Below are 14353 nucleotides of genomic sequence, written 5' to 3'. Positions count from 1 at the left end.
AGAATAGGTTTTATTTCACTTCGCTTAGTCCGTTCTTGTTCAATCAAGTTCAGAATTGGTTGTGTCTCTCGCTCAATCTAGTTCAATCAAGTTTTAGATCAATGCTCGTTTTTTGATCAATCAAGTTCAAGAATGTTATCTCGCTCTTTGTCGATTCTTGTTCAATCAAGCTCAAGATCGATATCGCTTTAATCAAATTTGTTCAGTTTCATCGCTTCAAATCAAGCTAAACATCTCGCTCTTCATCGATTTGTGATCCATCAAGTTCAGAACTGATTTCTATTTTGACATCGACTATTCTTTGAACCAACGTGCTACTCGCACATTAATTCAAAGAGGGGCAAATGTAATACTCTAAAAATGGTCATCTAAACCATAGGCCCCCTAATCTTGATTTCATCACCAAGGTCCTAACCAAAGGCAATTAAAATTAATCTTGAGCACACAATTAATTTCTTAAATCGTCAATGTCACATGGAAAATTAATCACTCTAAATTAATTAAATAAATATTTAATTGATTGATCATTTCAAGTAAATCATTTTTAAACAATTATCCTATTTATTTTATTAAATATCCTAGTATATTTAATTAAATAAATCAATTTGCCATTAAATCACAAAAAAAAAGGAATTAATTGAAAAAAAAGAATTAAAATTTGAGAAAAGAAATCAAATGGAGATAATCTTGAAAATTAAATTAAAATTTGAAAAAAAACTCAAGAAAGCAATTAAAACAATTAAATCTCAAATTTGAATAAAATAGAGAATAAATCAGTTTTTTCTGATTTTATCTTAATTTTAGTTCAATTTCCTTTAAAACTGAGAAAATCAGCCAATCACATCAATTCACCTGGATTGTGCTTCTTCTTGAAAAATCTTGACCACTCATCATCATTTAATCTCGGTCGATGGTTTCTTTCTAAATTTTCTATAAATTCGGGCTCTCATCTCCTAATCAAGGATCCTGGAGAGTATATTCAATAAGGCATATGTCGCTTTGTGATGGTTTATTATTCATTATTGATTGATTTACTAACCATGCATCTAATGACTTATTGAAGTGTTGTGTATTCCAGTTACAGATACTTATCCACTTTTCACACACACGGGCTTGATGAGTACCCAAGTACAATAAAATCTCTGTAAAATGGAGAAAAAGGAGAAAACCTTGTGGGAACAAAACTCCTCTCGAAGAAGAGATGAAAGCTCAAGTGAAGCACTAAGAAGCCTCCAAACAAGAGTGTTCTAGAAGATAGGAACAAAAAAAGAGCATGAAGAACACCACTGAAGCATGAAATAGCTGCAAACACTATCGAAGAGTAACTGTTGATCTGAAGAACCTTCATTGAAATAGAACATGAACAGGTAGAGAACATTGTAATTTGCATGAGTACCCTCAAATGACACTACTTGAATCAGATGGCAAACAAAGGCAAACAACTGAACTCGAAGATACAGATGGAATAAAACACCAAAGCCTGAAGAGCTGATCAATTGAACCAAGGAAGCATTAGAACAATAGGACAAACCTCCCCATAATATTGAAAAGGGAGAGGGACAGGTACACTAAAAAGAACGACCAACAAGAACTACATGACGAAGAACCAGGAACATTGAAGGTGCAGAGTAAGTACATAGTGTCGTGGAAGGAACACTCACTTGACACACATCATAAGGATAATGTCATGGAAGGAACACTCACGTGACAAAGATAGATGGCAAACAAAGGCAAACATCAACCCCCCCATGGCACTTTATAAGTATTGCATGTACAATAAGGCACAAGATGTGCAAGATCCCAAGTATACAATGCATGATGGCACTTTTTCTCAGTGTGTTTGCATAAATAAAATGCTACAATGATCAGAAGAGACAGAAGACTGGAAACAGAAAGAACAGCCAAAGACGAGACATCCTACTCAAAAAAAAGATCCCAGGACCTGAAACATCCAAGATATTCACCAGAGTACTGAAAAGAAAAAAAAACTGAATAAAATATACCTGGAGAAGAATCTGGAAAGAAAACTCATATGAATGGAAAGAACACAAAACAAGCTTTCCAACGATATAGTTTTTTCGAAAAATGGAGTTTCAATGCTCAAGTTATATCTCCCGAAGTGAAAAAAAGAACCTCTGGCTTTGACACCTAAAAAACACCATCAAAAAAGCAAAATCAAAAGTTCAAACCTCCAAATCTGGATAGATCTCAGAAAGAGTTTTTCGACGATAAAAGATTTTGCAAAAAATGACTCTGTTTGCCCAAGTTATAGCAAAAAAAACATTAGCCTGTTAAAACCATTCAAAAAAAACACACCCCCCTGCTAGTGGTAGGGAGGTGGCAGCTAGGCGCTGGTCGGGCAGAGGGTGGGAGCTTAGCGGCTGGCAATGTTTCGGACGGCAAGACCTGGGCGAGCGGCGGCGGCGACGGGGGATTCCCGGGCGGCAAGTTGGTCTCGGGCGACTAGCAGGGCCCAAGCTGCTAGTGGCTCCCGAACTGCTGGCAGAGACCGTGAGGGCTAGCCCCAGCAGTTAACAAACCACCAACGGTCGGCGATGTTCGGATCGGCCTAGGCAATTCATAAAACTACCAAAAAAAAATTTAATTTTTTTTTCTCAATCCTAAAAAAATTTTGCCTCCAGAACACCTGACTCCAAAATAAGTCAAATTTTATATCAAAATTCATGGAAACGACCTCCTAAATCCAATCGTGGGGTCTTTTTGACACCAAAATGTAACAAAAAATCAGTTACCCCAGAAATGGAAAAAAGCAATTGCACAAACCCCTGAATACACAGATTTGAAGAACAAGGCCCAAAATCTCTCATGAAGAGAATAGGGGCATGCAAATTTGGAGCTCTAATACCATATTGGAGTTGAGGAAAAATCAACTCTACATCTCCCAAAGATCACTTGCATGCAAACCTGTCACAGAAGGAGAGAAGCAAAAAAGCTATGGAGGCCAGAATTCAAAGATCCAAAAAAGAGGAGTCATATTGATTGTGCAACAAGAATGCAATTCAATAATTACAGTTGTTAATGAAAATACAAAGAGAGAATCCTTATAAAAGGATACTCAAAACCCTAAAGGTGAAAACCCTAAAGAATTATAAGATTCCTAAGTTTAGCTTGAGCGTAGAGTATAATAGACTAATAATTAAATAAATAATTATTAGCTAATAAAAGATAACTCTAACAAATACAATATCTAACCTTGGGAAATCTTGTAATGAAGCCCATGGAGATGCTCTACCCCTTACATTCAGGAATTGGTAGTGGTTGGAGTAGTTCTACAAGGAAAATTAGTTCACTTTAGTTCTATTGACTTGAGCTATACACTCTTTGATGCATTTGATCACATCCTCTTTCATCCCCTTCCATGCAAACCTCTCTCAGATTTTCCTATAAGTATTATAATATCCTTGATGACCAACCAAGGGTGTACCATGAAAATCTCTCAATATCTTCTCCTTAATCTTGGATCTCAATACTAAAAAGATCATTTTCTTATAATAAATTAGTCAATCAACTCCTATGTACCTATCATCTTCCACCAACTCGTCCAAAAAATAAGAAGCAAATGAATTTTTACCATACTATAAAACTATTGAAATCTTTCAATTGGCAGAAATAGTGGACAAGGAACATAAAGTGAGCCTCTAAGAAAGAGTCCTTGTATTTTTCTTTCCTTTCATTCACTCAATTTAAAAACCATATGTTTGTAATTTACTTACCCACTTTTTTTGGTGGTAATTCAAGTCTTTTTTATTTGGAAATAACTTGAGACTATTGTGATTATTCTTTATCACAAACTTTCTACACACAATTAACAAGCATGAACAATTGCCAACATTTTTTTGTCATATATTGATTACCCTCTCCCTAATTTTCTCAATTTCCTACTCTAAAATGATATTGGGTGTCCTCTTTCATTTAGGAAAGACCCTATACCTTATCTTGATGCATCACATTCAATTATAAAAAGTAGAGAAAAATCAAGAATTGTAAGCATTGGGCATGATCTCATTACCTCCCTAAACTTGTCAAATGTTTTTTTTGTTTTTTCTAACCATGAAAACAATCCATTATTGGTCAAATCATTCAATGGAATAGAAAGCTAAGTGAAACCCTTAGCAAACCTTTTGTAGTAATAAAATAGTCCAAAATATCTCTTCAATTATTTTAGATTGAAGGAGGCCAATCTAGGATTTCTTGGATTTTTTGTTGGTATACCTAAACTCCCTTGGAACTAATGAAATTTTCCAAGTATATAATTTCAATCAATCCAAACTCACATTTGGACAATTTAGCATCGAAGTATTGTTTCTGTAAAATTTCCAAAATATTTTCTAATTGCTCCAAGTGTTCTTTACATGTTTTATTGTATATCAAGATATCACCAAAAAATACCAAAGAAATTTTTTTGATGTCTAATAGATTATTTGTTCATGCAATATTGGAATGTTTTTTATTAAGGAAATATAGGTTTTAAGGGACCTGAAACCCTATACAAGACAGGTTTTGGAAGGACCTGCAACCCGAACCGAAAGATAAACTTGAAAGTCCACTCAAAGAAACAGAACACAAATGAGACTCAGCACAGCCAAACCAAAGATGGGGTACATCACAAGAAGGACCCCCAACAAAAACCAACAGGCTGCAAAAGACCAACAGCCCCAACCCAACCAGGACGGATCAAGAATTTGACCTGCCCTTATGGGATCGAAGGGTCATATCAAAAGAGGACTGGGATGATTTAGATTTTTTACTTTTAACAATAATCCATCCCTCCTCAACCCTAGCAGCAACCTTTTGCCAAGAGGGTGGGTCCAGAATAGAGGACCTCCCATCACCAGGAGGAACAAAGCCATCATCTGAAGAGGCGGGGATAGCAGAAATCAAAGAATCAGACAAAGATCCAGCATCAATCTAGGAAGCAAGAAGGTCATCCACCAAAGAAGAAGATCCAGCATTCTTCAAACGATCATTTGGGATGCCACCGCAAGCATCCACACACTCCTGGGGCAAAGTTGCATCAGAAACAGAGGTAGCAGCCAGAGGCTCAGCCTGAGGAACCTACGCAACCACCTGGGAGAAGCTTTTCTTTTTAACAAAATAGTGTTCAGAGGAGGCACCTTTCCACCAAGAAGCAGATCTTTTTTTCTTTTTATCTGTTTCACACTATGCAGCAAATGCAATATTGGAATGTTGTCAAATCACTGGTAAGGACAAAAAGCTTGACCAAGAACTCAACTCAATTTTTGGAGAAGCACATTTCTCCATGTAACTCATCTATGAGTTCATATTACCTTATTAGGGTACTTGTTCTTAATTTTATTTGTATTAAATGCTTTATAATCTATGCACATCCTTAAAGTACCATCATTCTTCTTCACGAGTACTATAGATGATGCAAATGGGCTATAACTTGGTCAAATGAAGATATATATTTCCACCTTATAGCCTCTATGATTTTTGTATGAGTGGTTATAATAGGTTTTGCATCATATTCTAACTCGATTACATACTGCAATCCCCTATCTGAAGGTATTATTGGAGGCATAATATTGAAAAGAACACTATGCCTATCCAAAAAAAATTGAATTTAAAAATGAAATTTATCACACCTTTTGGAAGAGCTTGTAGGATGAATTAAGACAATTACTACCCATGCTAACTTTCCTCTCCAAAAATTTATCTCCATCTTCTTTGATATCACCACTCTTGGAGCTTCATTTGAAAGGCCTTTCAAAACAACTTCTTTCCCATCTAATTGAACCTTGAACTCCCTAGTATGATACTTTTGGTAATATACTCCAATATAATGCAACCATTAAACACTCAACACAACATCAATCTCTCTAATACTAACAACAAAAAAATCATCACATACCTTGTAAACACCCAATGCCATATTGAGTTGTCATATCACTTTGGTGCAAGGCATGGTGATTACATCTACAACTGTGACATTGAATCATTCAAACTCTTCAATATTTAATCATTTTTTCATCACAAAACCCTCATAAATAAATTTGTGGTTTTATCGATTATCAATTGATACAATCATATTATTTTCCCAAATAGAACTCCATGAAGGTCTTAAGGGAATGGTGTCTAGGAACTCCAAAAGAAGTTGCTAAAAAATCTCCCTAGTTGATTTCTTGTTCTTGTTCTTACTGAATGAGACCTTCTATGTCATGAACTTATTCATTGAATTGAATTGAAGATTTGAAACAACCTCAATAAAATATACTTTCCATTTACCCGAATACCTATGGGTTGTAACTCATGACTCTAAAAGTAAAATAGAGATTCTTCCTCCTAAGCTCACTCTTTGTTTCATTATAGATACCTTCTTATCTATTAGTGATGGTGCACTAATATGTATATGGGTATGGAAGGTCTTATTTTGAAATTTTCCCTTATGTTTCCATGGAATAGAAACCTTGGACTAGTGATTCATGGTTTTCTTTTGAATGGAGGTCACAAGATGCAAACTTCATCTAATTGCCACTTGTAAAGTAGAAGGTGAAAAACATTTGACAAAAACTCTTAAGGGTTCTTCAAGTCCTTCAAGGAAATGACATGATTCTTTTTTTTGGCATGTCAAGTACCATCAAAACATTTTTTTGAAATTCATCTACATATTCATTTATGGTCACTGTTTGTTTAATTTTTTATAACTTTTTAAAATAATCTTCCTCATCCTTGATTTCAAATATATCCAGCAATATTTGTCTAAAATCTTCAAATGTGCTTACATTATCATGACCTTGGGTGGTAATTCTATTACAACACCAATCATAAGCAATTCCATCAATATGTGGGGTTGTATACTAGATATTTTATCACTCCCATCAAAGGTTGGAGTGGTTAGTTTATTCAATTTGATTTTGAGATATTTTCACACCTCGGTCCTAATTAATTTCAAACCCCTTCCTTTGCAACAATGAATTTATAAGCTCCACATATTCCCTAAAAGTCTAAAAGGAATTAAATTTTTAAATGTCTCATCTTCACTATTATATGTAGCTCAAATTGTAGCCAAATCTCTTGTAGACTCTTCTATGGTTTCCATTAGATTGGCAGAATGTTCAACTTCTAGTTCTTCATCCTCAAGAAGGAATGTGGACTATAAGGTATTTATAGTATAATTTTTTGAATTCCTATAATCCAATTAAAGACTCCCTCTCCCTTGGGTATACATAGAACCTTGTAATATATCAGCTATCATTTTCATGATCTCTCTTGTTTCCACAAGACTATCTACAATGCTTCTTTGATTATCTTAGATGTCTAAAAGGGTATTTTTTATATAATTCTTTAGGGCCAAACATATTCCTCCCATATTGTATTGTCTCTTCTTATATTTTATATTCTTGAATTTCTTCTTTACTCCCTTCTGGAGATGAGTCTCCTTCAATTAATTTCCTTTCCTCATGCTAGAGATATATTTTTTATCTTTTACTAAGGTTCATCAATTTAATAAACCCTACAAGACAAAAATATTAGTTATTTGATACCATTTTTTATTTCCCCCAAAATTAAAATATCATATCTTCAAGTAATTTTATTACTCAATTACAAATTCCATAAAATTCATCAAAACAATGAATGTAGAACAATGAAATTGAAACTTGAATTTCTCTCCAACACCACAAACTAAAAAATATTATTAATTTCAAAAAAAAAAAAATAGCAACAATTTTTAAGCTCTCGTTACAAATTCACACCAAACAAGACAAACTCACTGAGTGTAGGGCATTTGAAAGGCCAAAAATACATAAACCCTCCAAACTTGCACACTATCATCTTGGCAAATGAAAAAATGGCATGCACTATAAAATTATATTAAAATACAAATAATCCTTAAAAAATCAATATAAAATAGAAACTTAAACCTAGAACACTAAAAATTGCTTTAACAAACCCTGCAGACTAGAACACTAAAAATTGTTGAAACTATGAACTCCTTTTGCAGAAGTATAGCCTCTAGATGATATTAATCACTATAATAAAATTAATCCCATCCTTAAATAACCTAAAACTTTTGAGCATTCTATCCACAAGCCTCCAACACAGGTGATTTACCAATCACTAAAGAAACATAGACAATAAACCTTGTGAGATCAAAAGATAAAATTGCAATAACATCTAGATGATAAATTTTCTATTTTAAAAATTAAAATGACACAAGATGTAAATCCAAGAGTTCATGCCTTGCACAAATAATCCTCATCAATAAATAGCCAAAAATAGCCCCTAACAACTATCATTTCCAATCAACTCCATGTTAGACTTGTGTGAATATTGTTGTCATTGATGTCAAACCAATTATCCGATTTGGACTTGACAGTATATGTAGTTCAGTGTTATCTGGGTTGGTTCAGATGTTGTATGTAGTCGATATGTGTAGTTTTTGTTATGAGCAAGTGTTATGATGTAGTAATGAAGTTTTTGGAAGATCTTTGTGTTCCAGAATTCTGAGTTTGCATTGGTCTCGGTATCAGTTACATGTTCCGGTATCACTTATTTTGGTCATGTCAGTTGTATCTCTTCAAGTTTCGTGTTGTGATACTCTTGGTATGCGTGGAATCTCTATATTTGGAGTTTGGAGATGTTGTGCTTAAGTTTTGTGATAATGGGTCAATATCTTCAGGTCTGGATGATCCTGTCCCATTCCGATAATCTCAGTATATGCATTGGAAAATGAAGTATGAAAAAGGAAGCGTGTAGAGATCTTGTGGAGGCCAACGTGGTTGTCTTTTTTATGTTTTATTGGAAAATATGTTGGGCTTGGCTAACACACTATCCCATGTTTGTGTCCTCCAATATATATATATATATATATATATATATATATATATATATATATATATGTATGTATGTATGTATAGTAGTATGTGAAGTGAAATAAGAAGAAAAAAAGGAATTTTATGAGGTGTGTGTGTATGAAAAAGAGATATAGCAATGAAGATAGCAAAGAAGTAGAGTGTGAAGTGTAAGTTGCAGACAGTGAAGGCAGTTGGTGTAGAGTCGAAGTACGGTTAGTATTGCAATGTTGCAATAGTCCTTCACTGGACCTGCTGCAAGATAATTATACAGTGATCTTTCACTAGATCTATTGTAGAGTTTATGAATTGTGATTTGATCTTAATCTTGGAACTAATCTCATTCATTTGGAGATGCAATCCTTTTCAGTTCAACCTTTTATGTTGCAGTGAGCATTTTGGCAGTGAGCCATTTTTATATCTTTGCATTGAGCAGTCTGACTGTGAGCCATTTTTGTAATCTGGCAGTGAGCCACCGACAATGAGCCACCCCTTTTGTAAAACACCATATTGATAGTTATATTCTCCTAAGAGTTAACACTCTTCTTGGTTTTTCCTATTTTGGGTTTTCCACATAAAATTTGGTGTTTCTCTTGTGGTTGTGTTTTTCATGTTTATTCTAAATTTACTATTTTATTTTTGATAAGTATAATTGATGAACTTTGATATTTCAACAGAAGATTATAGTCTGGTAAAAAAATTATAATCTGTGGGAATACTGATTCACCCCCCCTCTTAGTATTTTGGTCCTTTCAACCTAGTCAACACTCCATTGGTTACAAAAGATAATAAATATATGATTCTATATTTCAACGATTGTCCAAAGGACTCCATAAATTTACCATGAGCATAAAATGATAAATTTAATATTTAAATCCTTATTTAATCTAATATTATTTGTTCAAAATATGGAAATTTCTCTAGAACAAATGAAACATTGAAGTAACCTCATTTTTTAAAATTTGTCTCATGGACCCAATTTACTATATAACCGAGATAGTGAGAACCTACTATATTTAGTAAGTGTTATTTTGAAAAGACGACATGACACTCATCCATCTGAAGCTATAAATAAATACTTTTTATCTAAATAGAATTTTATTTTTATTTTTTTGCTCATAGCCCTTACAACATTATTGCTCTAATGGCATAGGAGAATGGTGAGAAATTAATGGGTAGATTGAATTGTAATGAAGGAATTTTGACTATGAAGAAAGGAAAGCTAAGTTCCTTTAAGAGTAAATTGTATTAATTACATTCAAATGAGTCAATAGTTTTTAGTCTTTAAAACTATACTAATTTCTAAAACAAATTAATAGAAATAGCTCACAAAAATACATTAAGAAAATAAACTAGTGAATAAATATAATAATAAAAAATTAACTGAAACCTTTTATCAAAAAAAATGAAAAATACAAATTACAAGGAACTTGGAATCCAAATACAAAAGTCATCGCCCAATATGCTAGCATGTAGTGTGGACATTCATGTGCATCATATTATCATCTATATGAAAAATAAACAAAAAATTCCCCAAAAAAATGAAAAATCCAAATTCACTATTCATCTCACCTAAAAAACTTGAAACGAGAAAATGCAAGAAAATACCATATAACAAGAAATAAACTAAGACTTGAATGATTTAAATGAATAATACAAACAAAATAAAAAATGAGAAAGCATGTGTAAACCTTTGTATGATTGAGTGATCTCAAGAAGCCCGTAGCTATAATGGAACAAGAAAAATTGTTAAGACCATTTTGGGGCTTGCCTCAATCAAACCCTTATTTTGGTCGTTTGACCTACATAGAAAACCAAGACAAAGAAATATATATAAAGATAGTGTGTAAATGCTCCTACCCAAGTGTGTTTGGAAATGGTCAAATTTGTTACGTAGTAGTGAAACTAGAATGAAATAGAAGGGATGTGACAATCCCAGATTTCTCAAGGGCACAAGAAAAGGAGATGATCAATAAATTATTGTGAGAGAGTTATAAGAGAGCTTGAGAGTGTTGTATATAAGCTTGAGAGAGAGAGAGAGATGTCCTTTCCAAAACTAAAGATAAATTTAGAAGGATAAAAAGGGGGAAGATAAAGAGGTTGACCAAACATTGATATTTGTTATAAGTCATTTCCATTAACCTAAGAAGGTGACAAATAGAAAAACACTCAAAAATATTTGTCAAATAGAGAGAAAACACAAAAGTGACATGAAAAAGTAACCACACGAAAGGATTCCTAAGCAACTTGAGATGGGAAAATTTTGATACAAGGGATATGAGCCTACAATAATACTAAGGGAATGGACACCAAAGTGGACTCAAAACATAGGTGAAATTGCAAGGATATGCAACTTTTAACATTGTGTGCATATATATATTAGACCATTGTTTCACAGTAACAACACCATTGTGGAACCAAACATTGTTTCAAACTAAGGAAGGTACGACTATTGTCTTACCGAACTTGGTGGTGGATTGCATTATGCTCACTATGAACAACACTTCAGTGGGCAAATTATTTTCCCTCAGACCCACCATTGATATGGTCAAGAAATGAGTTGCTGATAAATGGAAATTAAAGGGCAGTTTTTCCATTAATGTCATGCTCGGTGCTCTCTTTCTCTTTAAATTTAAAGCAGAGGAAGATGTTGTCATGGTCGTCTCTAGATTTTGGACAAATGGTAAACATCATCTCTCTCTGTATATGGAAACCTAGTTTTAACATGGTTGTTGATCTGCATAAATTTGCCCTTGTCTAGGTCTAGCTTCTGAGACCCCCTTTGGAATACTGGGATGAGTCAATTTTTATATGGATTGGGAATACATTTGAGAATTTTGTGGCGATGGACAAGGTTACTCAAACAAATCCAAGTTGTTTAATGCTCATTTTTTGTGTTTTGATCATGGCTAGCAAAAATCTTCCCAATTTTATTACTCTAAAATCTAAATTGGAAAGTTGGACCCAGGCTCTAGTTTATGAGAATGCTACTCTTTACTATCAGAAGTGTTATAAGCCTGGCCATTTTATTTCTAACTGTAAGGCCCCTGATCCTAAACCTCTTAAACTAAGGGAACCAATGACCATTATGGATACTTCGAATAAGGGTGAGACTAGCTTTGTGGCTGATAGATATGATTATCCCTTTCATGAAATCTTAATTAAGTTACTGGAAACCCCTAAAAAATATACTTTTGGGGCTAATGTGGCTTTTTCCCCTCCCATGTTAGACCCTTCTGGTGACAAAATCCCACAAAGGGAGGTTCAATCCTTTTCTGGTGAGGATGGGCAAGTGATTTTGAGTTATTTTGACCTATTGGGTTGTGGTACTCCCATGAGGAAGGAACCTTTAGAGGAGGGGAGATCTCGAGCCACCCATCAACTCCTTCCAACAAAACTAGGGAGGTCTTGATTCCAAATACCCTTGTTTCAAGTAAGAAGACTGAGTACAGTTGCATAGCTTGTACAGTGGATCCCTCTGTACCACCGAAGAATTTTTCTTCATCGGGGGCCTCGTCAAGCAGTTGTTTCCTATCTGACAATGAGGGTTGGATAACATATAGGAGAAAGACTGGGAACATAAAAGTTGATGTTGGATCAGAATTGAAGATGGGTCTTCCTTTGCAGAGACTGTCTAGACATAAGGAAGCGGTGAGGGAAATCACTAGTGGAAGGCAAAGGACCCTAGAAGCATCAACCAAAATAAAGAAATGAAGCTCCTTTCATGGAACATGAGGGGCCTTAATATTCCCCAGAAACAATATGCTCTCAAGAAATTAATTTTGGAAAATAAGATTGACTTTCTTTTGCTTCAAGAAGTCAAAATGATTGATAACTCCTTTAATACCATGTTGGCAAAATATAGCTTGAATCTTAGTTTCTCATCAGCAATGCCAATGGGGCCTCTGTTAGAGTGGTTACCATGTGGGATCCTCTACACTTTTGTAGCACCTTTGTCTCCTCCTTAACCATCTTTCTTGTTGTGAGATTATCTTCTCACAATGGCTCTTTGTTTCTTATTAATGTTTACTCTCCTAAAACTAGACTGGGTCATCTTTCCCTTTGGAATGACATCCCACTTTTGATCCAAAAAGATTATGATGCTCATCGAATGGTTGTTGGGATTTCAACTTGATTACTCTGATAGCATGATAGACTTGGTTGACTTCATCAACAGGAATGGATTGTTGGATGTGGATTTGATTGAACAAAATTTTACTTGGTCCAATAATAAGAAAGGTGAACACCTCATCTAGGTCAGATTGGGTAGATTTCTAGTCTCAGTCAACTAGGATCTTGGCTTTAATTCCTCTCTACATGCCTTACCAAGGACGGTCTCTGACCACAATCCCATTCTCTTGGTGTGTTCGGTTCAAGGCACCAAGGGTAGTTTTCCCTTTCGTTATTAAATTATGTGGACATCTCATCTTGATTTTAGGGACTACATCAATAATACGTGGAACACCCTATTCATAAGAACACCAATGTTCAAGGTGGCTCAAATATTGGACCTAATTCAATGAAATATGAGCAAATGGAATAAAAACACTTTTGGAAATATTTTTGTTAGAAAGAAGGAACTTAGAAACAAGTTGTCTACAATATAAGAGTAAATTTCTCAGGGGGGTCTCCTTAAGGCCACTCATAGAGAAGAGGAAGCTCTTAGAAGGAAATGGAAGGAAAATCTAAAACAAGGGAAATTTTTTGGAAACAAAAATCAAGAGTACAATGGATGAAGGGGACAGAAATTCAGCTTTCTTTCACAGATCGGCTAGTAGGTACAGAAGGAGAAATTTGATTACTTGCTTAAAAACTGATCAGAACCAGGAAATTAAAGATCATGATCTTTTAGGGGCTATGGCCTCAAACTACTTTCGTAGGCTGTTTGAAGATGACAACAAGATCAAGAATACTTCTTTGGATGATATTCTCCTCCAATGCCTCTCAACCTCCCTGAATGATGAGGACAATGTTGTCATAATGGCCCTCATTATGGATGATGAGGTGAGGAAGGCGGTCTTCTCTATGTGTTCTTACAAAGCCCCAAGCCTATATGACTTCCCTTAGCTTTTTTCCAAGACTTCTAGGACATTGTTGGCGCTGATGTTACCATGGATACTAAGGATTTTTTTAGAATAAACAAATTACTAAAAAGGTTGAATAACACTTACATTGCCTTGATACCAAAAGTTCAAGAACTTGTTGATGGGCCTTTTATACTCACCTAACATGCAAGCTTCACGAAGCGAAGCTTCTCCTGAAAAAGAGTAAAGACTGTGAGATCTCTACTCTCCAAGGTCCTATTCATTGGGTCACAATTATATGAGGATAAATCAGGGCCTATGTGACTTGTTTGATCAAGGTGGCATGATGGTAGCAAGAAGAACTTATGTGGATTTACTTGAAACAAAATGCAAAAGAGATAGGGTGCATAGAAGGAACAAATGTAACCATGCAAGATTGTTAAAATTGAAAGAAATACTTCAAATGAACAGGTATTATCAATAACAAACTAGATA

This window comes from Cryptomeria japonica, chromosome 4, assembly GCF_030272615.1.
Source record: "Cryptomeria japonica chromosome 4, Sugi_1.0, whole genome shotgun sequence".
Taxonomy (NCBI): Eukaryota; Viridiplantae; Streptophyta; class Pinopsida; order Cupressales; family Cupressaceae; genus Cryptomeria; species Cryptomeria japonica.
The sequence above is the reverse complement of the archived record's forward strand: the minus strand, read 5'-3'. Positions refer to the sequence as shown.